Here is a 22,536-nt window from a genome sequence, read left to right as displayed (position 1 = left end):
AGTTTGAAGGTGACATCTTTCCAGGAGCCAAACTCCTCCTGGCTCTGTATGGCTGGGGTCTGACTGACTCCAGCATAAAGATTTGGACTGAGTACTTATAAAAAAATTATCTTTACATGTATATATAACCTTAATAAAAAATAATCATTTCAGATATTGTATAATCCTGTGTGACAGAAGGTTTCTTGTAACATCAGTCCAGATGTGGGAGAGGAGGGTGGGGTGGAGGAGGTGCAGATATTGTTGTACATGGAAATGATGTGATCCTTTCTTTAAAAAAAAATCCCTTTGTATCTTCTGCCCTTCTTTGCGTAATTGTCCAAGCCTGAATTGTCTCCTACCCTCAACATGGATGAAGTGGAAAACTTTAGAGACTTCCCTGGAATATGATGGGATGGGTGACAGTACTTGAGGGCCTGGAGGAGAGCTCCCTGTTCCCACATTTAAGACCAGTTCAAATAACTGCGCATTAAGGAGACTTCAAGAAAATGAATCTCAGACACCTGCTTTCTGCAGTGGTTTAGTCTGCTTAGATTGTCATTTCTCAGGGTTTTATGAACCACTTGGTGACTCCGAATTGGGAATCCTTCACCCTTTTCCTGTGGGAGGCTGGTTTAGAGGAAATTATAACCCATGGAGCCTTAATCGGGGTTTTCAAGTGATCTTGCTACCCTTAGTGTCCGTGTCCTAAAAGACTAAATTTCCTTTATAACCACGGTCCAGGCCATTTCAATGGGAGTTTTCTCAAGCACGGTGACAGCCTTTAGATCCCAGCTCCTTCTGGGGGGATCCTGAGTTCTTTTCCTAACCCATTAGAAACCCATTACTTCAACCCCCTCCCCTCCTCCCCTCCTGGGACCTCTCCAGGAAAGTACCTGGAAAGACTTGAGGGGCTGCATGGGCTTTGAAAAGAAAGAAACAACAAAAAATCTCCGCTCCGGGGAACTGATCCCCACAGGCCTTGAGCCCTCCCCATGGCGCCCCCACTCGGGAAATCCCCGGGGCTCCCGTGACAGCTCTGGGCTTCCTGCGGAAAAGCGCTTCAGAAGCGGGGCCCCTCCCCCAGCCCTGGGCAGCCCCACTGGCCTCTGGGCTGACTGTTCCCAGGGCGAGAAGCCGTCCCTGCCTGAAATCCCTGCGGGTCCTCGGAAAGCCCGGAAGAGGCTCGGAATTCCCAGCTGAGCCCGAAGCTTTAGCAGGAAGCCCCGCGGAGACAGAAGCGCGCAAAAGTGTGTGTGTTCACACATCTGTTGGGGGGGGGGGGGCGGGGCTGGTTCACGCCTTTTGGGGCTGTGGGGAAAAGGTGAAGAACTTACAGCTGAAGCACTTACTGATCAGGGACTGAAGCTAAAGCCTCAGAGGCCTCAGTTTGGGAAGATAAGGCCCGGACTACACTCTATTGTTCCAAGGACCCTGCTTTGGACGCCCCCGCTCGGGGCGTGGGAAGGAAGCTCCAGGAGCCGCAGGTTCCATGGCAGGCGGACCGCCAGGGGGATTCTGGATGGGCCTGGAAAGAAGCGGAAGATTCGCGGTTCCCCAGAAATCTCCCGGCGCCCCCCGGGGGCTCCCGCTTCCCCGACAGGAGGCGCCCGAGGCAGCCTCTTAGAAACAAACAGGGGCTTTTACCCCTTCTCAGCGGGGCTGAAGAAGGCGCTTCCAGGGGGGCCAGAGCCCCGGGTTTCAGGCGGGAGCTCGGAGGGAGCCTCCCTGCCCCCCACGGACGGAGCAATTGTTGAGCCACAGCTCCCTTGTAATGTCCTGACCCAGTTTCCCTAACGGTCCCTTCAGTTACTCTGCCTCGGGTTCTAACCATTCCCTCTTATGTTCGAGGGGATAAAGGTCCTTATCCATTTCAGACGTCGTTAGAATATCAGGAGCCTCTCCGGCCCCTCCCGTCAGGGTCGCCCCACCCAGGTACCTCCGCCATTACGTCATTGTTCCTGTTATTCTATAAAAAATCTTGCCGTCCGACTCTCAGGGCGGGATTCTTTGAGACGATTCTCTCGTCCAGCCCTGGGACCAACCATGGATCCGTTTGGTCTCAGTCTATGTCTCCATTCAATAAGTTATTAAATTGTTGTCTAATCTCTGTCGTGCTCAGTTTCCCGGCATCACAGAATGAGCAGCTGCCCTGGGGGGATGTGCAAAGGAACAGAAACGGCCTCAAACCCGCCGCGGGCCGGAGGGGGCTGAGCATGAGCGCGGGTCTCTCCCGGGCCCCCCTCACGGAAGGGGGGGATGGGGGAAGGGCGCAGGTCCCGAGGCCAGCGGCCCCGCCCAGGAGAAGGGGGGCTGCGCCCTCCTTTGTAATTATGCAAATGATCTAACGCAGAACTTCCACAGGCACTTTTCCATGGGGAATTTCCCATCACATCCGGGTCTCTTTCCTGTAAGGGCCCCACGTTCCATCCCCAGCTCATCCCCAAAGGCTCGGGAAGCTGCGGGAAAGAAGCGGAGGGGGCGGAGCCAGGAATAGAAGGAATCGGGATAGAGTCTTCACTGCGTCAAAAAAGGCCTCCTAGTGACGTCACTCCCGCCTCTGCCCCTGGGCCGCTGAGCCGCAGGGCATGCCGGGAGTCCCCCGGGGCGCAGGCGCCGCTTCCCGGGTCCCAGGTTTGTTTCTGGTTTTCCTTCCGCGCTGGGGGGGAAGGGGGGGGGGGAGGGGGGAGGGCGTCTCGCCGAGGCGGGGGCCGGGGCTTCTGCTTCCACTCTGAAGGCTCCTCCCCTTCCGCGGCAGGTCGGGGCTGCTCCGGTGGCGGCGTCTGGAGCTGGGTTGCAGCTTGTCCAGGCTCCGAGTGTGGGGGTGCGCGTGTGGGAGCTGCGCGGGGAGGGGGGAGAGGAGGGGGCGTGAAACGGAGCTGCGCGCGCGTGGGGGGCCTGAGTGTGCGTGGGGCGGGGAACTGCACTGAGAGATTTTTCCTGCATGGGCTGAGGTGGGGGAGGGGCGTGCTTGTGCATCCCCAGTGGCTGGGGGGGGGGGGGCGGGCACTGCTGAGTGTTCCTTGAGGAACTCACTGACCCCTCCCCCACCAGGCCCCCCATTTTGCGGGGTCTCCTCAGCAGTCGCCAGTGGCCCTTTGCACACTTGGGGGAGGGGGTGATTCTGTAACTTTATGCCGTTTGCCTCAGTTTCCTCCAGTGTAAAAAGGGGTGAGAACAGTCCCTCCCCTCCAGGAGATCCTTTCTCTGAAGCAGGAGGGGGAGGGGAAGGGGACTGGGGCTCCCATCCTGCTACTCTCCTTGACCGATGACCCTCCAGGGGGTCCTGGGACCTCTGTCCTCATTTCCGGGACCTTGGCAGCTGGGGGTCCCATGTTACAGATGGAGAAACTGAGGCAGGCAGGGACCAAGGGCTTGGCCAGGTCACACTGGCCTTCCAGGGATTCGGGGGAAGGCCTTGTGGCCTTGACCCCATGGGGCTGAGGCTCCCGCAGTGCAGGAGACCTTAGTGTCAGAGGTGGGGGTAGGGGGAGGGTCTCCTGCCCCCACAGGCGAGATCTCTGCCTCCTCTGAGCTGACATGTCTCCTTCTCCTCCTCTCTCTCTCTCATTGTGGGCAGGTCAGCATGAAGCCTAGAAAGGGAAGCCTCAGACCCCAGCCTCCCTCTCTGGGCTCCCTCTCCCTCCCCAGCCTGGCTGGAAGAGGACCCAAGCCCAGAACCAGAGTCATGGCCGCCGGCAGCCGGAGCCCCTCGTCCCAGGTGAGTGCGGTCCCTGCCAGGAGCTGAGCAGCCTCGGCCCAGGGGGAGCCCAGGAAGCTTCTTCCTGTCAGAGGGAGGGGGGCCTGGCAGGGCTGGCAGCAGGGCAGGAATCACCTTCCTGGTGCTGCCCATTTCCTGCCCCCTCAGGTGGCTCCCAGGGCTCTGAGTCTCTCTGCTTTTCCAGGTCTTAGATCATCAATAAATGTTTAGAAATTGGCTCCTCTGGGCCAAGCTCCATGTGAACCACTGAGGAAAAACCAGATCCTGCCCTCAAGGAGCTCCTGGGGGGAGAAAACATCTCATGAGCTGTGTCCACACCTTTGCTGGACAGTGTAGATGGGAGCTACTCTCAGAGGGAAAGTTCAGCACTTTGGGAGACCAGGAAAAGCTTGTTACAGAAAGGGAGAATTTAGCTGAGATGTGAAGGAAGCAGGAGGTGAGGGAGGAGGCCGTTGCAGACAGGAGAGAAGCCATTGAAAAGGCCCAGGGTCAGGGGACAGAGGGTCCTGGTGAAGCATAAGCCATGAGCCCAACGTCTCTGGGGCAGAGAGGACGAGTAAGGTGTGAGAAGGATGGGGCAGGTGTTGTGGTGTCTGCTGTGTGCCAGGAGCCTCGTAAAGATCATCTCATTGATTATCTCTTTTTTAATGTACTTAATTTTTATTTATTTATTTATTTATTTTAACTTTTTTTTTTTTTATTTTTATTTAATAGCCTTTTATTTACAGGATATATACATGGGTAACTTTACAGCATTAACAATTGCCAAACCTCTTGTTCCAATTTTTCACCTCTTACTCCCCTACCCTCCCCTAAATGGCAGGATGACCAGTAGATGTTAAATATATTAAAATATAACTTAGATACACAATAAGTATACATGACCAAAACATTATTTTGCTGTAATGTACTTAATTTTTAGCAAAGCTTATTTATTTATTATTTTTTTAAAAAATAGCTTTTTATTTTTCGAAATACATACAAACATAATTTTTTAACATTCACCTTTGTTCTTTCTTTCTTTCTTTTTTTTTCCTTTCTTTTCTTTCTTTTCTTGATTTCTTTCTTTCAACTGTTTTGCCCTCTCTTGATCTCATTGATCCTGTTGTGGGAATTGTCAGGGTCCTTGGTAGGGATACTCAGGGAGCTCAGGGTTCAGCCAGAGAGTAAACTGTGGTTTATTTATCCACTGGAGGGTGTGACAGACTCCATGAATGGGGGGTTACATTTCCTCAGATGTCACCAACACAGTCTCTCCTGCTTACCTGGTCTGGGTCTCAGAGAGTTAGAAAGAAGTTAGGACCCAGGTTAAAAAAAAAAAAAAAAAAAAAAAAGGAACTTTTGCTTGTTTGTTTTAAATTATTTTCAATTTAATGACATGACCAGTTGTAGGATTCAGATATGTAAGATTTGGAGTTGTACATTTTTCTCCATCCCTTTCTCTCCTTCATAAAATAGTAGGCAACCTGATATAGTTATATCCCTGCTATCATCTAAAACATATTTCCCTATTAATCTGAATTGTAAAAAATGAAACAGATAAAAAGAGGAGACAAAAGAATGAAGTAACCAAAAGATATATTCTTCAATCACCTTCAGAGTCCCTCAGTTCTTTATTTAGTGTATGGGAAGCCTTTTCCTTCTTGAGTCTTTTGTATTTGCCTTAGATCCTTGTCCTCCTGAGAACAGCAGAGTCCTTCATAGCTGATCACCAAACTGTTGCTGATTCTGTATACAATCTTTTCCTGGCTCTGCTGATTTCAATTTGCATCACTCTGGTTTTTGGGTTCTTTCTGAAATTTTCCTGTTCACCATTTCTTATTTTAGAATACTATTTCATTATATTCATAAACCACGGCTTGTTCAGTCATTCCCCAGTTGATGGGAATTCCATCAATTTCCACAATGTTTCCTCCAGGAAAAGGCTGCTATGAATATTTTCACACGTGTAAGCTCTTTCCCTCTTTTTGTGTAATCTCTGTGGAATAATACAGACCTAGAGGTGCTATTGGTAGGTCTAAAGATCTGCAGTTTGCTTGCCCTTTGTTCATGTTTCCAAGCTGCCCTGCAGAAAGCTTGGATCATTTCACATTTCCTCTTCAGTGCACTAGTGTTCCATTATTGCCACATTCTTTCCAGCATTGATCATATTTTTTCTTATTAGTTAATCTGGTAGATGTGAGTTGGTATTTCTGAGTTGTTTTTATTTGCATTTCACTAATCAAAAGTGATTTAGAGCATTTCTTTCCTTCATTATTTTTGATCTCATCATCTAAAAACTGTTCATTTCCTTTGACCATTTCTCAATTGAGAAATGGTTTTTATTCTTACACATTTGATTCGGCTCTTTCTATGTATTTGGGAAATGTGACCTTCATCAGAGATACTTGCAGTGAAGCTCATTTCCCATCTTTCTGCTTTCCTTGAAAAGTACATCTTCACCAAATGAAAAAAAATGTGAATTGAGAGTTACAGTGTGAAGTCTTTGGCGTAGATATTTATGTCAGAGCAAGAAAACATAGGAACAAAGAAACAAGTGCTCGATTACTCAGGTAGTTTGGCAACATTTGCTAAGTCCTTTGTGCCTTCTTAGACAGTGACAGGACTGGAAGTGAGTGCTCTGAGTTTGGTGAAAGTGATTGGGGGACAAGAGACATTGAAGGGGACAATCTAATACATTGATAAAAGAATAGCAGCATAGCATCAAATGAAGTCAGTGATGTTTTCTCCAAAATTCACTTACTACTAGATGTGTAAACGTCCGGGTCGTAGGATTTGAGGGACATGATTATACTTCTCAGAGTTAAAGAAGGAAAGAGATTGGCATTGGTTGGCAAAGAATAATGAGCAGGAGGCAGTCCCAGAATAAGGATTGGACAGATTCTAAGGTCTCCTCAGCCAGGGTAGCCTGACCTCTGGATGGGCTTTAGGGGGCTGAGTGAAGCAGGAATCAGGGCAAGAATGTGGCATCAGAGGTCACAGCACTGGCTTTCTAGGAGACAGATAGTGTCCCGGTTAATTATCTCTCACAGAACATATTCCATTAACAAGCTCACCTTATAAGAAGAGCTAAAGCTTCATCACTTGTCTTAGAAAAGTCTCATGTCAGCTACTTGAGGCCACATTCTCTTTAAAATTCTTTTCCTATGAGAGTACTGTTTGCATTTTTTGTTTTGTTTCCCAGGTTAGTTTTACCTTCTGAATCCAATTCTCCCTGTGCAACAAGAGAACTGTTTGGTTCTGCACACGTATATTGTATCTAGGATACACTGTGACATGTTTAACTTGTATAGGATTGCTTGCCATCTGGGGGAGGGGGTGAAGGGAGGGGAGAAGTCGGAACAGAAGTGAGGGCAAGGGATAATGTAACAAAATAACCCAGGCATGGGTTCTGTCAATAAAAAGTTATAATTATGAAAACAAAAATTCTTTTCCTGCTTCCATCTAGTTTAGATTTCATTTTAGACTATAGGAAACTGGCTAGATAATTTCTTTGTTCTCTCCTCAGTGATCACTGCTAATGGTTTCTTCCCCGGAATACATAGTATTTATGTTCTCACAAACTCTTCATAGAATTTTCTTAATATGTAATCATTTAAGACCCTTCTTGTGAGGAGGGGTGTCACATCATATTCTCTCTTTCATCTCTACAGGTTCTATAGAATTCATTTATTATCCCTAAATCCACTGGGAGAAGCATTTTATAGTAAGACATTTTTCCAACTTTTATTATCCAACATGAATCTCATTTCAAATGAAAAATGGTTTTCTCAATATTCCACTGAGCTCTTAATGCCTGGTTCCAAGTGTAGGTTCTGACACTTCTAAAGGTTCTATAAGTTTTAGGCAATTCCCATCTGTGCCTTAGTTTCCTCTTCTAACTTGATGAGGGTTGAACTGGATGGATTGTGGAGGATCTTTCAGCTCTAAATCAAATGACTTTTGATGGTTTAGGAGTTGATGACAATCAAGGATATTATGGTGGACTTCACCGAGGAGGAATGGAGGCTCCTGGACCCTTCACAGAAGGAACTGTACAAGGAGGTCATGCTGGAGAATGTCCAGAACCTGCTGTCCCTGGGTAAGGACCTTTTTCTCTCTTTTGTTGATGTTCCTCATCAATTCGAAATGAGCCCAAACAGCACAGAAGTGATCCACACTGTGTTGTATCCCAGAAACTGGACTGAGTGTTCAGTCATCTGAAGGCATGAAGTCTCCATCCATCTTAGTCTTGCCTGCACCTTTATGAGTTATATAATTTACCCTTTGTCAGGTAGCTGGCTTTACTGCCACATTTATGACGTAAACTCCCTGAAAACCTGCTGAAAAGAATGGGAGAAGGTTCTGATAAGATGGCACAATAGGGCAGGAAATACTTAGCTCCCTAAGAATCCCCCCTAAAACAAAATAAAAATGCCTCACAATTCATTGTGAGCAGTAAACGTGACCCAAACTCCAGAAGTTGTCAGGATCTTAACAGGATCTTAGGAAAGACCTCATCTCCCTAAGTAGAGATTTGGCCCAAAGGATTAGACACTCTAGGCAGACTCTGCTAAATTAGCCAGGAGAAAGCCCTGGAGCCATCGGCATTGGTCTGGGGTCACAGCTCCAAACCTTTCACTTCTGGCAAAGTGAGGGGCAGAGGCAGGTAACTGAAGGAGAACAAAGGGCCCTGTTCTAGAGAAAACTTCTCAGATGAAGATCTCATGTCTCAAATAGTCAATGGGATAAGAAGAGGTAGTTTCTGATGAAGAAATTAAAACTATTTATAGCCTTATAAGAAATATTCTAATTTATGATTGATTAGGAACAAAAACACCATTTTAGATATCAGGTTGAGGACACTCTTATATGTAAAATATCATTTATTACCGAAGTACCCAAGCGAGAGGAAACACAGGTCAGGCAAAATCCCAAAGTTTTAAGAGTGTTTATTACTGGCCAGGACTGATTCCCCAACCAAGATGGGAGGGGTCAGTAATGAGTGGTCTCAGTGCCACATATTTATAGAAAGAAGAGAGAGGCATCAAAATGTTTCTTGATTGGTCATAATAAAAGGAATTTCTATTCTAAACAGGAGGCAAAAGTTATCGCTCTAAGGGGGCCATTCCCAGACAGCAATAAGACAGTGTTTCTTTAAGTTTATCAAATTGAGGTCTTAGGTTTTTCAGGACAGCATATCTTGCTTTTTAAAAATACCATCTGCATTAGGGCGTGAAGAACAAGTAACTAACTTCTGACTACACAGATCCAAGATTAGGTTTCTCACAGGCCCATTTGGGCGCTTTTCCACTTCATTCCCCCCTTTTTTTGAGACATCAGAGACAAGACTTCTCAGAGGCCAGGGGAGAGTAAGTGACCCTGGCAACAAGCCCCTTAACTGCCTGGATCCTCTTCCTGATATACGTGGTTGAACAATCAGGCAAGGGACAATCAGTAGAAGCAGCAGAAATAGGGTAAGGGGGCCAATCAGGGGTCACAAGAGAGGTTACCCAGGGGGAGCAATTAAAAAGTGACTGGGACCAAGACCTTGATTGGCATTGACAGTTTCCTGGTCCTTGATCCTCTGCCTAACTGCAGAGAAGGACTCTCGTATTACCCCCAGTTGATAGAGCAGAAACAGCAAGCTGTCAGGAGGCCCATACGTACCCCTCCTTGCTTAAAATAGAAGATATCTAGCCCCCGGCGATTCTGTGGGAATGCCTCTCCCAGGGAGTTCAGGGAGTTCTCCAGGAAGGATATGGGCTTTTTCCAGGTCCTTTAAGTCCTGGCCTACCTGGGAACCCTGAGCCAGCAGCTGGCTGTCCCCACGGATCAGGGCAGGGTCCCCACAGCCTGGAGCCTGCTATTCCCAATCCCACCAGGAGGGGGACAAGAGTAGGAGCAGCCCTGCTTGCCCTGTCTAACAGACCAGAATGTCCTTCGGCCCCTTCCTCAGAATACCGAGCGACCTGAGGGAGCACGTGCACAAGCAGGCAAAGCTGGGGCATTCTTCCAAGGCCAAAGCGAATTCACTGATACTAGGGGTTAATCCCAAGGTGGATGCAAAATAGGCCCCTGTGGGGGCGTAGCAGGGAGTTTACAGTGTCTTTGTGTGGGGAAACTGGAACAACTTCCACACAGAGCTTCTTGTACGTGAGCGCTCCAGATCGTAGCCCTCTGACTTGATGCATCGTGCCCCCTCTCCCCCCCTCCCAAAGCTACCCTGGGAATGTGGGCAGTGCCCTCCAGGGGCAGGTTCTCTTCTGAGAGTGAAAGATTTCCGATGGGGGGGGGGGGGGGGGGCGTCATTCCACGAGTCACTGGGTGGTTCCGGCGTTATGGGCCGGAACATGGATGATGGCCACTTCCCTGGGACGCCAGACAGCGTCTGAGAGTGCCTGGATGTATTTCTTGTTCTTGCCCTCCTTACCTTCGGCAGTGAACAGTAGATGTAGCCATGGACGTGGGTGGTAGCAAGGGCGTACCGACTGTCAGTGTAAATGTTCGCTCTCTTACCTTCTGCCACCCGGAGGGCTCTGGTCAGGGCAGTGAGCTTGGCCCTCTGTGCCGAGGGGCCGGGCAGGAGGGTCTCAGTCCATAAGGTGGCAGACAAAGAGACCACCGCAGCACCAGCCCAGCGCTGTCCATCAATAACCATGCTACTCTTGTCCGTGAACAGAATGAAACTGGCTGCAGGAGAGTATGTCTCGCAGGTCCAGGTCGGATAGTGTCTAAAATAGAAGTACAGTCATACAAGGGAGCTTTAGGCGGTTCGGAGGCTAAGAGGGTGGCAGGGTTCAGGGAACTCGCTGGAGCAAAAGTTATCCTGGTGCCATCAAACAGCAAAACCTGGTAGTGAGGGAAGTGGGGGTTGGAGACCCAGCACTGGGGGGGGGGCGCATGCAGGATTTGGTCTAAACGGTGTTCTGCAGCTACCTCCAGGGGCTTCCCGAAAGTGAGTTGGAAAGCCTCTTTCACTAAAGGAGCAGCTGCCGCCATGGACCGAAGACACGGTCGCCAGCCAGCGGCTACAGAGTCTATTAGCTTGGACAGATGGACCACAGGGCGGGACCAAGGGCCAAGTCTCTGTGGGGACTCCCTTAGCAATTCCTGTGTTTTCAGCAACAAAAAGACGAAAAGGTTTCATGAGGTCTGGCAGGGCCAGCGTGTGGGGAGGAGGGGTGACCTGGGCGATGTGTGACTGATGACCAGAGCGAATCAAAGGCAGTGTCCTGTTAAGAGCCCCACAGAAGGAATTCCCTGGGCCCAGCGAGGGAGGCATATAAGGGGTGGCAATTTCAGCAAAGCTGAGCACCCAGAGTCTGCAGCACCCAGCGGTTCCCAGAAACTCCCTCAGCTGACGCTTGGTAGAGGGGGTATGGTTGTTCAGAATCCTGGAGATGCGGGAAGGGGACAAGAAGCAAAGCCGTTCCTTGAGAACAAAACCCAAGTATGTGATTTCCTGGGAACAGAGCTCCACCTTTTCTCCCCAAACCCAATATCCTTTCTCTGCCAAGAGTGTAAGGAGGGAACATTGATCTTTGTATGGGGCAGCCAGCAGCAGATCATCAACATATTGTAACAGAACAGCTCCAAGGTTAGTGGCTCCAAAGTCCTACAAATCGCTCTCCAGTGCATCTCCAAAGAGTGTGGGGGAATTCTTAAACCGCTGGGAGAGCCTGGTCCAGGTTAATTGCTGACAGTTCCGAGCAGTGAAATCCTCCCAACTAAAGGCAAAAAATAGGTTGGCTAATGGGTGCCATGGGGATTGAGAAGAACACATCTTTACTGTATTGTACTGTATACCAAGTCAGAGCAGGGCTCAGGGAGAACAAGAGAGTATGAGGATTAGGCATAGTCGGGTATATGGTCTCAACCCCTTATTTCCCTCCCTAAGATCCTGAACAGGACGGAAACCTCCCGATCCAGGTTTCCTGACTGGCAAAAGCGGAGTATTCCATGCACTCTGGCAAGGGCAAAGTATTCCTGCTTGTAAGAAAGAGTCCATGAATGTGAGGCTTAATCCCCAACAAAAATTGCTGAGGGATAAAATATTGTTTTACCTGTACCGGAACAACAGTCGCCTTGAATTGGACTATCACATGGGGGTAGTGAGCAGCATGCCCAAATGGGAAGTCTTCAGCCCAGACCCCGGGAATCAGGGATTTAAAAGTAGGCAAAAGTATACTCAAGGCTGCTTGAAATTGAGGTGCTGGACCAAGGAGCCTGGATTCCTCCGAGAAGGGGGCAAGAAACAAGCAGTTGTAGGGCAAAGGAAACGTAAGCATCATCCAAGTCCTAGTTGCGTGCAGTTTGTAAAAGATCCCTCCCAAAGAGGATGTAAGGGCAGTCTGCCATCACGAGAAAAGAATGGTTTACCATCCCTCGGCCCAACTCGACTGTACGTGAGGTCATATAAGGGACCTTTTTATTTTTCTGGGAGCTCCCTGTATATACATAGTGTCCTTTGATAGGGTCCCAAGGAGATTTGGAGAACAGATTTTGTAGCTCCTGTATCCACTAAGAAATGAATAATGTGACCCCTCCCCACATTCAAAGTGACTCTTGGCTCCCGGGGGTTCTGTGAGGTGACGTGGGAGCCCGGGCATCCCTATTTGGTTTGCACAGCGTCCAGAACTTGTTCCCTTCTCCTCCTTTCTGGGCATTTGTTTGTCCAATGTCCACGTTTCCTGCAGGATGCACATTGATCAGATCCTAGCGACTGCCGGTTCCCTTTCGGGGGCCCTGATCTATTTGGCATCTGTCACTCCTGCCCTTTCTCTACCAAACACCTCTTTCAGTCTCTTCTAGGGCTGCTATAACTGCTTTGGCCATTTTCTTATTTTGTTGGTGCTCGGGTTCCTCCTGGTTATTAAAAACCTGTGCAATTTCATTTCACTCCAAGAGATTCTTTCCCTCAAAACCCTCTTGCTTTTGCAATTTCTTCCTAATATCTGGAGCTGATTGAGCAACACAACAATTGCCTTGCAGTTATTCGGATCTAAGTATGATAGGTTCCAACAAGCTTTCCAAAAAAACAGCCAGCACCTCATCTTTTCCCTGCTGTACCTCAGTAACCTTAGAAAAATTCATAGGCCTCTTTACAGCCCCCCTAAGCCTTCCAAAGAGCAACTGGCGGTACCCGTCCAGGGCTGTCAGTGCAGTGGCTGAAGCTAAGGAGGGAAATGAACAAGCCACATGGACATCAGTTGGATTAATTCTCCTTAGCGTTCTGTTGGTTTACCTCAGATATTATTGTCTTAAGGAATTTATTGATTATCCTGCCATGGAGAAGAGGTTCAGTTCTTTTTATGTGTAAAACTCGGTTTGGACTGTAATTTGGCCTATCACCGAGCATGTGCCTTTGGGGAATTTTTTAATTCCCGACCTTCTTTGGAAGTTAACGGGTCAGGGCATTATGTGAGCAAGTATAATAAAGTATAATAAAGACTTTAAGTTTGCATCTGGCTGTTCTTGAGCGTGAAATTGTAACCAGAGATGTCTGAAGGCCTCAAGGAGGCAGCCGGGTAGAATTAGTTGACACTGCTGAAGGTCAGTGGCCAGTGCTGATTGAAATGAGCAGGACCAGGAGATCACTATATACTTCAACAATACTATATGATGATCAATTCTTATAGATGTGGCCCTCTTCAACAATGAGATGAACCAAATCAGTTCCAATGGAGCAATAATGAACTAAACCAGCTACACCCAGGGAAAGAATTCTGGGAGATGACTATCAGCCATTACATAGGATTCCCAATCCCTATATTTTTGTCTGCCTGCATTTTTTATTTCCTTCACAGGCTAATTGTATACTATTTCAAAGTCTGATTCTGTCTGTACAGCAAAATAACTGTTAAGATATGTATACTTATATTGCATTTAATTTATATTTTAACATTTAATATGTATTGGTCAACCTGCTATGGGGGGAAGGAATGGGGAGGAGGGGAAAAAGTGTTACAGAAGGTTTGGCAATTGTCAGTGCTGTAAAATTGCCCATGCATATAACTTGTAAATAAAAAACTATTTAAAAAAAAAAAAAAAAAAAAAAAAAAGATCAGTGGCCAGAGATTCTCTGATGCCCCAGGAATTGGGAGAGATTGGCAATGTAAAATACCGAGTAAGGATAGGACATTTGCAAATGAAGTGACTATTCAGGGTTAAGTAATAAACGGTATTTTATAAATATTTTGTTGGTGAAATTATGAACTGATCTACTCAATTTGGAGAACAATCTGGGGTTATGATGAAAGAGTCATAAAATTGTATAACCTTTGACTCCAAAATACTACTGGAAGGTCTGTTTGCCAAGATAATTAGGGGAAAAAGAAGCAAATTTATAATTTTTAAACGATTGATAGCACCTTTCTTTTTGAGTGACAAAGAGCTAGATACTTTAGAGATGCCATCAATTCATGAATGGCTAAAGACGGGTGTATTGAGAACTTTATGAGTTTGGCCCATCTCTTCCATTATCACAACCTTATGGTTAATCAATGTAGCTCCATCAGCATTAGGCATCTTAGATAGCACTTTGGTCCATAAATAGTCTTTAGGGCATTATAAAAGATTTTCAAATTGTTACATTCAATATAAAAATGAACTTTATCTGCCTTTATGTACTGGTCCAAAAATCCAACATGTCTGTAATCTTTGCTTAAACTTTTGAGAGAGTTTAAACACTGCCTTCCTACAGATGGATGATCTAAAGTTCTTGTAAATCTTGTAGAGTTCTCATTTTCCATTTAATACCTTTTGAATTTCCCCATCATTTTCATCAAGCCAATTGGATGTTTACTTTTTTCCCAGATGAGTAAATATGGTACTATCCAACAAATCTCTGAAATCGGTCTATTCCTTATCTGCTCTACAATTTTCAATTGTGTACTGGCTCAGTTTTCACTCTAAATTAGCAAACACTATTCCAGCACAAAGAAGACTCAAATCTACTATCATTAAGTATTTGGTAGCCATCTTGGCCTGGGTCCCTGCCGTTGCTGAATGTGTATTTTTCTTTGCGAGAAGATAAGTCTCTGATTGGTCCAATACTTCAAGATGCACATCTCACAATTTATTGATCTCTTTTTTTTTTTAATTTTTTTTTTCTGAGGCATTTGGGATTAAGTGAAGTGCCCAGAGGCACACAGCTAAGAAGAGTTAAGTGTCAGAGGTCAGATTTGAACTCAGGTTTTCCTTATTTCTAGGATGGTGCTCTGTACACTTCACCACCTAGCTGCCTCCAGTCTGTCTCTTCTTAAAAATGACTTAGGGTATTAAAAGCCATTATTTGCACTGAGGACACCTCAGTGTTTTGTATATTGTTTGGTGACAAGCTGCAATGACTCTTATATAACATTGCTGTTTTGTTTATTTAGGTGTGTTTGTCTTTTTGTGTATTTATGTTTATCTTTTTTCCGATGTAGAAACTGGGTTCCCAGTAAATGAGATGAGTAAAAAGCTGGGAATCTTTGTCAAAGAACGTGACCTGCAAAGATTCATGGATGATGATCCCTGTGACTTCAATTTTAAGGAATTGCATGGTTTTATTCAACAAAACAGATATGCAAAGAGTGATTCTGAATTGTATGAAATTGGAAAGAGATTCAGACGGACTTCTATCCTAAATCACTGTAAGAAAATGGCCTCAGGAAGTGATTATCTTCAAGGTAGTGAATGCAAGAAATGCTTCACTGAAGAGGTAGAGGCATCGGTTCCAGGTAATCATTGGGATATAGCTGTAAAGTGCAGTTCAGACCTCAGCAGCCATCAGCAAAGTGATACTGAAGAAATGCTTTCCATAAGTGATAAAAGTGAGAAGGCTGTCAGTCAGAACTCTAATCTCCTTACTCATCAGCAGACACATATTAGAAAAGAGCCTGATGAGCATAACCTTTCTGAAACAACCTCATCCTATCTTTCATCTCTTCCTTATCACCCTGGAATGAAAAGATCTGGATATGATCAGTGTGGGAAAGCCTTTGGTTGGAAGCCAGCTCTTGCTAGCTCTCAGAAGGTTCATACTGGAGAGGTGTCTCATGAATGTACTGAATGTGGGATAGTTTTCTATTACCGATCATTCCTGATTGAACATCAGAGAATCCATACAAAAGAGAAGCCTTATTCATCTCTTCAGTGTGGAAATCCTTCCATATGCAATCAAGGTGGAAAAACTTTTACAGGTATCTCCAGGCTAGCAAAACATAAGAAAACCCACATTGAAGAGAAGGCTTATGAATGTAATCAGTGTGGAAAGACTTTTAGATCGAGCTACCATCTTGTTAGACATCAGAGAATCCACACTGGAGAGAAACCTTTTAAATGTAGTCAGTGTGGAAAGGCTTTCATGAGAAATGACAGACTTAAACAACATCAGAGAGTCCACACTGTAGAGAAACCTTTTAAATGTAATTACTGTGGAAAGACGTTTAGATGGAGCTTTCACGTGGCTATACATCAGAGAATCCACACTGGAGAGAAACCTTTTAAATGTAATCTTTGTGGCAAGGCTTTCCCATGGAGTGCCCATCTTGCTTTACATCAGAGAAAGCACGCTTTTAAATGTAATCACTGTGGAAAGACTTTCACAGGAAATGACAGTCTTGCTAAACATCAGAGAATCCACACTGGAGAGAAACCTTTTAAATGTAGCCAGTGTGGAAAGGCTTTCATGAGAAATGACAGACTTAAACAACATCAGAGAATCCACACTGGAGAAAAACCTTTTAAATGTAGTCAGTGTGGAAAGGCTTTCATAAGTAGTTACAAACTTGCAGAACACCAGAGAGTCCTTTGTAGAGAGACGCCTTTTAAATGTAGTCAGTGTGGAAAGGCTTTCGTTAGTGATTACAGGCTTGCAGAACATCAGAGAATCCACACTGGAGAAAAACCTTTTAAATGTAATGATTGTGGCAAGACTTTCAGACAGCGTATTCATCTTGTTTTACATCACAGAAAGCACACAGGAGAGAACCCTTTTAAATGTAATCAATGTGGAAAGGCTTACAGTAGCAACTCTAGCCTTGCTAGACATCGGAGAGTCCACACTGAAGAGAAACCTTTTAAATGTAATCAGTGTGGAAAGGCTTTCAGACAGAATTCAAATGTTGCTTTCCATCTGAGAGTCCACACTGAAGAGAAACCTTTTAAATGTAATCAGTGTGGAAAGACTTTCAAATACTCCTGCAGTCTGGTTACACATCAAAGAATCCACACTGGAGAAAAGCCTTTCAAATGTAATCACTGTGGAAAGGTTTTCAGACTGAGTTCAAGACTTGCTTTACATAGAAGAGTCCACTCTGAAGAGAAACCTTTTAAATGTATTCAATGTGGAAAGGCTTTCAAATACTACTCCAGTCTTTTTACACATCAAAGAATCCACACTGGAGAAAAGCCTTTTAAATGTAATCAATGTGGAAAGGCCTTTACAAACAGGTCCCTCCTTGTTACACATCAGAAAATCCACACTGTCAAGAAGCCTTTTGAATGTAATCAGTGTGGAAAGGCTTTCATACAGAGACTCAGTCTTGCTTTGCACCAGAAAATCCACACAGGAGAAAAGCCTTATAAGTGTATTCAATGTGGAAAGGCTTTCACATTCAGTGGAGGTCTTAGCAGACATCAGAAAATCCACACTGGAGAGAAACCTTATAAATGTACTCAATGTGGAAAGGCTTTCACATTGAAAGGAGGTCTTAGCAGACATCAAAAAATCCACTCTGGAGAGAAACCTTTTGAATGTATTCAATGTGGAAAGCTTTTCACATTCAAGGGAGGGCTTAGCAGACATCAGAAAATCCACACTGGAGAGAAACCTTTTGAATGTAATCGATGTGGAAAGTCTTTCATGTATAATTACAAGCTTACAGAACATCAGAGAATCCATACAGGAGAAAAGCCTTCTAAATGTAATTGATGTGGAAAGGCTTTCATATGCAAGAGAGACCTTGGTAGACATCAGAAAATCCACCCTTGAGGTAAACATTTTAAATGTAGCCAATATGAAAAGGCTTTTACAAACAAGTCCTTCCTTGCTACACATCAAAGAATCCACATTTGAAAGAAACCTTTTGGATGTAGTCAATGTGGAAAGGCTCTTGCACTCAGTCCCTGTCTTGCTAGACACTGGAAAACTCACATTGGAAAGAAACCTTTTGAAAGTATTCAGTGTGGAAAGGCTTTTGCCAGAAGTGAAACCAAACCTTATTGAAAATCAAGGAACCCACACTGGAGAGAAACGTTCTGAATGTAGTTGGTGAGGAAAGGATTTCCTGCAAAGGTCCTTTCCAACTGCACATCAGAGAATCCACACTGCAGAGAAAACAAATGAAATTAATGTGCAAAGGCATTCAGCTATAAATCCAAATTGATAAATATCAGAGAATGCTCACTAAGGAGAAGCATTATGAAAATAATAAACTTGAGATGATTCCACAAAGGGTCCCTATCTGGCTGTAAATGAGACAATCCACACTGGAGAGAAAACTTATAAATGAATTCAATGAAGAAAAGTTTTCAGAGAAATAGTCCTGCTCAACATCACAGTAGCCACACTAGAGAGAAGTGTTTTCAATGTAATCAATGGGAAATTGATGTGGGAAAGATTCCAATCTTTGATTCCCAACCCCCCTAGTTAATGTAAATTACCCTTTGACTCACAAATTCTGGTCCCTTTGAATTCCAATAGAAGATCTGGACTTGTCCCAGCCCCACCCGGATCTGAGCCAACTTTGGGGCTACACCCAAAAGCCCCTGGAGCTAAGTCTACTATAAAATGGCCACGCTGGGAGCCCCTCTTCCCAGAGATTCCAAACATGGTAGCCATGTGAGGACCCTCTGTCCACTGGACCCTCTGTCCAGTGTCCTCCTTGTCTCTACCTTCACCTATCTCCTACTTCTAGACTCAATAATAAATCTCTTTTATCAATCTAGCTCTCCAGGCCAATAAATGCTTTTATTGGGAATTTGAGCCGCTACTAGACCTCATATACCACCGTATCCTTGCGCCGAATCCAAGGGCGTTACAGGGGAGCTTTGCTTGACTTCCTGTACCCCAAACCTGCCACTAGACCTTAACTAAACCTTAATTTCATTTAGGTACCCCAAATCTAGACCTCAACAAAATGATTTCGTTCTGAGCTGGAATCTTTCTAAATGTTAGACAATCTACACTGGAGCCAAACCTCATGAGTGTGCTGAATATAGCACAGCTTTGAGTTATCATTCTTGAAGAGAACCCCAAAATTCTGAAAAATCCTTAAAGGAGAAAACCTTCTTCAGCTCTGTCTCAGAGAGGGCACTCCACCCCAATCACTAAAATTTCACCTTTTTTATCTGGGTAGGATCTGCTCTGTCATGAAACCCATTGAATTCAATTCAAATTCCACCTCAAAGCTGAAAGCCATTGAGGCGCCAACTTGGGACTCCACCCAAGAGCCCCCTTCATCTTGTAGCCAAAACCCCTTATTATAAAAGAGCCAAACTAAAACCCTCTCTTTGCAGAGGGTCCAAACATGCCAGCTCCATGCCTGGCAACCCAAGGACTCAATATCCACTGGAATAATGTTTCCAGTGCCCTCCTGTCTTTATCTTCAGCTATTTCCTTAAGTAGACTTTAACCAGAAACCAGACTTTAACCTTACTTCCAATCCCCATAATAAACCTATTTTATTAATCTACATTTTCAGGTCTGTAAATTCCTTCACAAGGGACTCTTGCTGGAAGAAGGGAATCCCAGAACTCCCTACCCTTACGCCACCACTAGACCTCATTTAGACCTTATTTAAAACCCTGACCACCAGAAACTCTAATTTCATTGGGGTCCCCCAAATCTAAATCTCATCATTTAGAGCCTATTTAAGAGAAGAGGGTCCCCACTTGAGGGAAACCTTATGCACATGAACAAAGTGGTAATAACTTCCAGCACCAATCTCTTATTTCCCACCTCAGAGTTCATGTAAGGGAAAAATCTCATCATTGTCATGGATAAGGAAAGATACTTAAATAGAATTTTTTTTTCTTGGCAAGATCACATTGAGCAGCAGATTCCTGGGCATTCATGGGGAAAGGCTTTCAACCAGAGATCATCTCTTACTTTCTCTCTGAGGATTCATTGAAAAATCTTAGAAATAGGTTCATGTGGCTGTGCTTTTCCCTGGAAGTTTTTCCTGGGGTTGGGCAAGTGCAGACCGCACATCCCCAAGAATATTTCAGGGAGAACTTGGGGGGCTTTCCACCATGACAGGTTGGCATGTGGGGAAACAGGATGGAGAGAGTCTTGTCGTCATTCTCACGATAGTGAACTTAGGGAAGTCGGCCTCGGGCCTGTTAGAGAAATAGTTTCCATTATACAAGCCTGAAGTCTGCCCAAAGCCTCCAACAGAAGGTCCATTCCTATGTAATTCCTACAACGGTGAATTGCTCATTCTTGTTCTATTAAATGACTATTAAATGTTACTAAATGAAAAATCAGGAACAATCCTCTAACATAAAATCATAATGGACTGATTAATACTGATTCAGCGTTAAGGGGGGTCCCCAGTAAGTCAGCTTTCTCACTGCGCATAAAACTCCGTACGTGTAATGGTTTTTGTCCAAAATCCCAATGTTCGTCAGGGCTCCTAGATTGTTCTTGACGGTCATAGACTGATTCCTTCAGCCATTCCCCAGTTACTTGGTGTTCACTTTGTTTTTTGTGGTTTCTGCCACAAAATATCCTTGTGAAAATGCTTTGCTATCTAGACACAGATTTCTGTGTCTGTCTTTCTTCCACTCGGTGGCGCCCTGGATTAAATGTTGCGTTTGAATCCCCAAGGCCCAAGTTCCAGTTCCTTCTCTGGCCCTTCCAGGCTGTACATTGTATGTAGGCCTTTCATGTAACCTGATCCTGCCCGAGTTTCCCCATCTGTAGAATGGGGAGAACAAGGGCATCTGCTTCCCAACAGGAAATGGCAAAAAGCAGCCTGGCAGAGAACAAAAATGGCCGCTGTGGGGATGTCCTCCTGAGGAACAGGTGACTGAGAAAGAAACGGTCCCCCCAAAGGCATGAGAGGGACCCTTATAAGAGCAGACTGACAGTCAGGAGGCAGCAGTAGAGCTTTCCCATGCCAGGCTTTCCTTCTCCAAGATGCCTTTCCAGAACCTCAGAGAGCCCAGAGCCCATTCTCCAGGCTTTCCCTTGCCTTTCCATCCCTGGAGGTGCCTTATGCTTCTCCCTGCAGGATTTCAACTTGGCCCTTCCAGGCTCCCTATGGATGAGGATGTTGCTTCCCAAGTGCTGACCCTGGCTCCAGAATGGGCAGAGTCAGCACGTGCAAGAGGCAGTGCCCCTGAGCATGTCTGCTTCCATTGTGGGCACCCCAGACATTAGGGTGTGATGGTGGGTGAGGGCTGGGGAGAAGTCTCAGAGGGGGGTTAGGCTGAGATCCAGGGAGGAGTTCTGACCCCGAATTACACTTCACTGGGTGAACAAGGAATAATCACCACCTGGAGGAATGAGGAGATCTGGGGCCATGCTTTCTATATTGTATTCTGTGAGACCACCAAGGAGCCCCCTGTGCTGCTCACAGAAGGCCCCTGGCCCAAAGGAAAGAAAGGGTGACACGGATCATGTTTGAGACCTTCAGCCCCCTGCCATGTTCACTGCCATCCCGCCTGACTGCCTCCCTGACTTTGGCCGTACCCCTGGGGTTGTGATCAATTTTGGGGATGATGGGACCCACCCGGTGACAGCCTTGTAGGAGCCAAACTCTTCCTGGCTCTAACTGGCTGTGACCTCACAGACTCCAGCATTAAGAGGACTTATAATGTGTGTGTGTGTGTAAAACCTTAATAAAAAAAAATAATCATTCCAAGTACCGTCTAATGCAGTGTGACAAAGGATTTCTTGCCTCTAGAAAGCCTATCCTGCTTGATAAAAAGCAGCTAGTTAACATCAGTCCAGATAACTATGTCCAAAAAGTTATCAAACTATGCATACCTTTTGATCCAGCAATGTTTCTACTGGGCTTATATCCCAAGGAGACTAAAGAAGGGAAAGGGACATGTATGTGCCAAAATGTTTGTGGCAGCCCTGTTTGTAGTGGCCAGAAGCTGGAAAATGAATGGATGCCCATCAATTGGAGAATGGTTGGGTAAATTGTAATATATGAATGTTATGGAATATTATTGTTCTGTAAGAAATGACCAGCAGGATGAATATAGAGAGGCTTGGAGAGACTTACATGAACTGATGCTAAGTGAAATGAGCAGAACCAGAAGATCATTATATATGTCAACAATGATACTGTATGAAGATGTTGATCAATGATGGACAGAGGCAGCTACACCCAAAGAAAGAACACCGTGAAATGAATGTAAACTGTTTGCATTTTTGTTTTTCTTCCTGTGTTATTTTTACCTTCCGAATCCAATTCTTCCTGTGCAACAAGAGAATTGTTTGGTTCTGCACACAGATATTGTATCTAGGATATACTATGACATATTCAACATACATAGGACTGCTTGCCATCTAGGGGAGGGGGTGGAGGGAGAGAGGGGGGAAAATTGGAACAGAAGTGAGTGCAAGGGATAATGTAAAAAATTATCCTGGCATGGGTTCTGTCAACAAAAAGTTATAATAAAAAAAATTTTAAAAAACAATAAAACAAAACCAAAAGAATGAAATAATAGAAAAAAAAAATATCAGTCCAGATGGGGTGGAGGAGGTGCAGGTATTGTACATGGAAATGATGTGATCCTTTCTTTAAAAAAAAAAAAAATCCCTTTTTATCTTCTGCCCTTCTTTGCGTAATTGTTCAAGCCTGAATTGTCTCCTACCCTCAACATGGATGAAGAGGAAAACTTTAGAGACT

The 22,536-nt window shown here is 45.2% G+C and overlaps 1 protein-coding gene across 2 annotated transcripts in view; it reads left to right on the top strand.

Annotated features, from left to right (window-relative positions):
* Positions 1-22,536, top strand: part of LOC100914984 (zinc finger protein 454-like) — a 388,067-nt gene that overhangs the window by 252,579 nt on the left and 112,952 nt on the right. The gene's annotated exons all lie outside the window — the stretch shown is intronic.

This window comes from Sarcophilus harrisii, chromosome 3 (assembly GCF_902635505.1).
Source record: "Sarcophilus harrisii chromosome 3, mSarHar1.11, whole genome shotgun sequence".
Classification (NCBI taxonomy): domain Eukaryota; kingdom Metazoa; phylum Chordata; class Mammalia; order Dasyuromorphia; family Dasyuridae; genus Sarcophilus; species Sarcophilus harrisii.
This window is presented reverse-complemented; position numbering and strand designations above follow the sequence as displayed.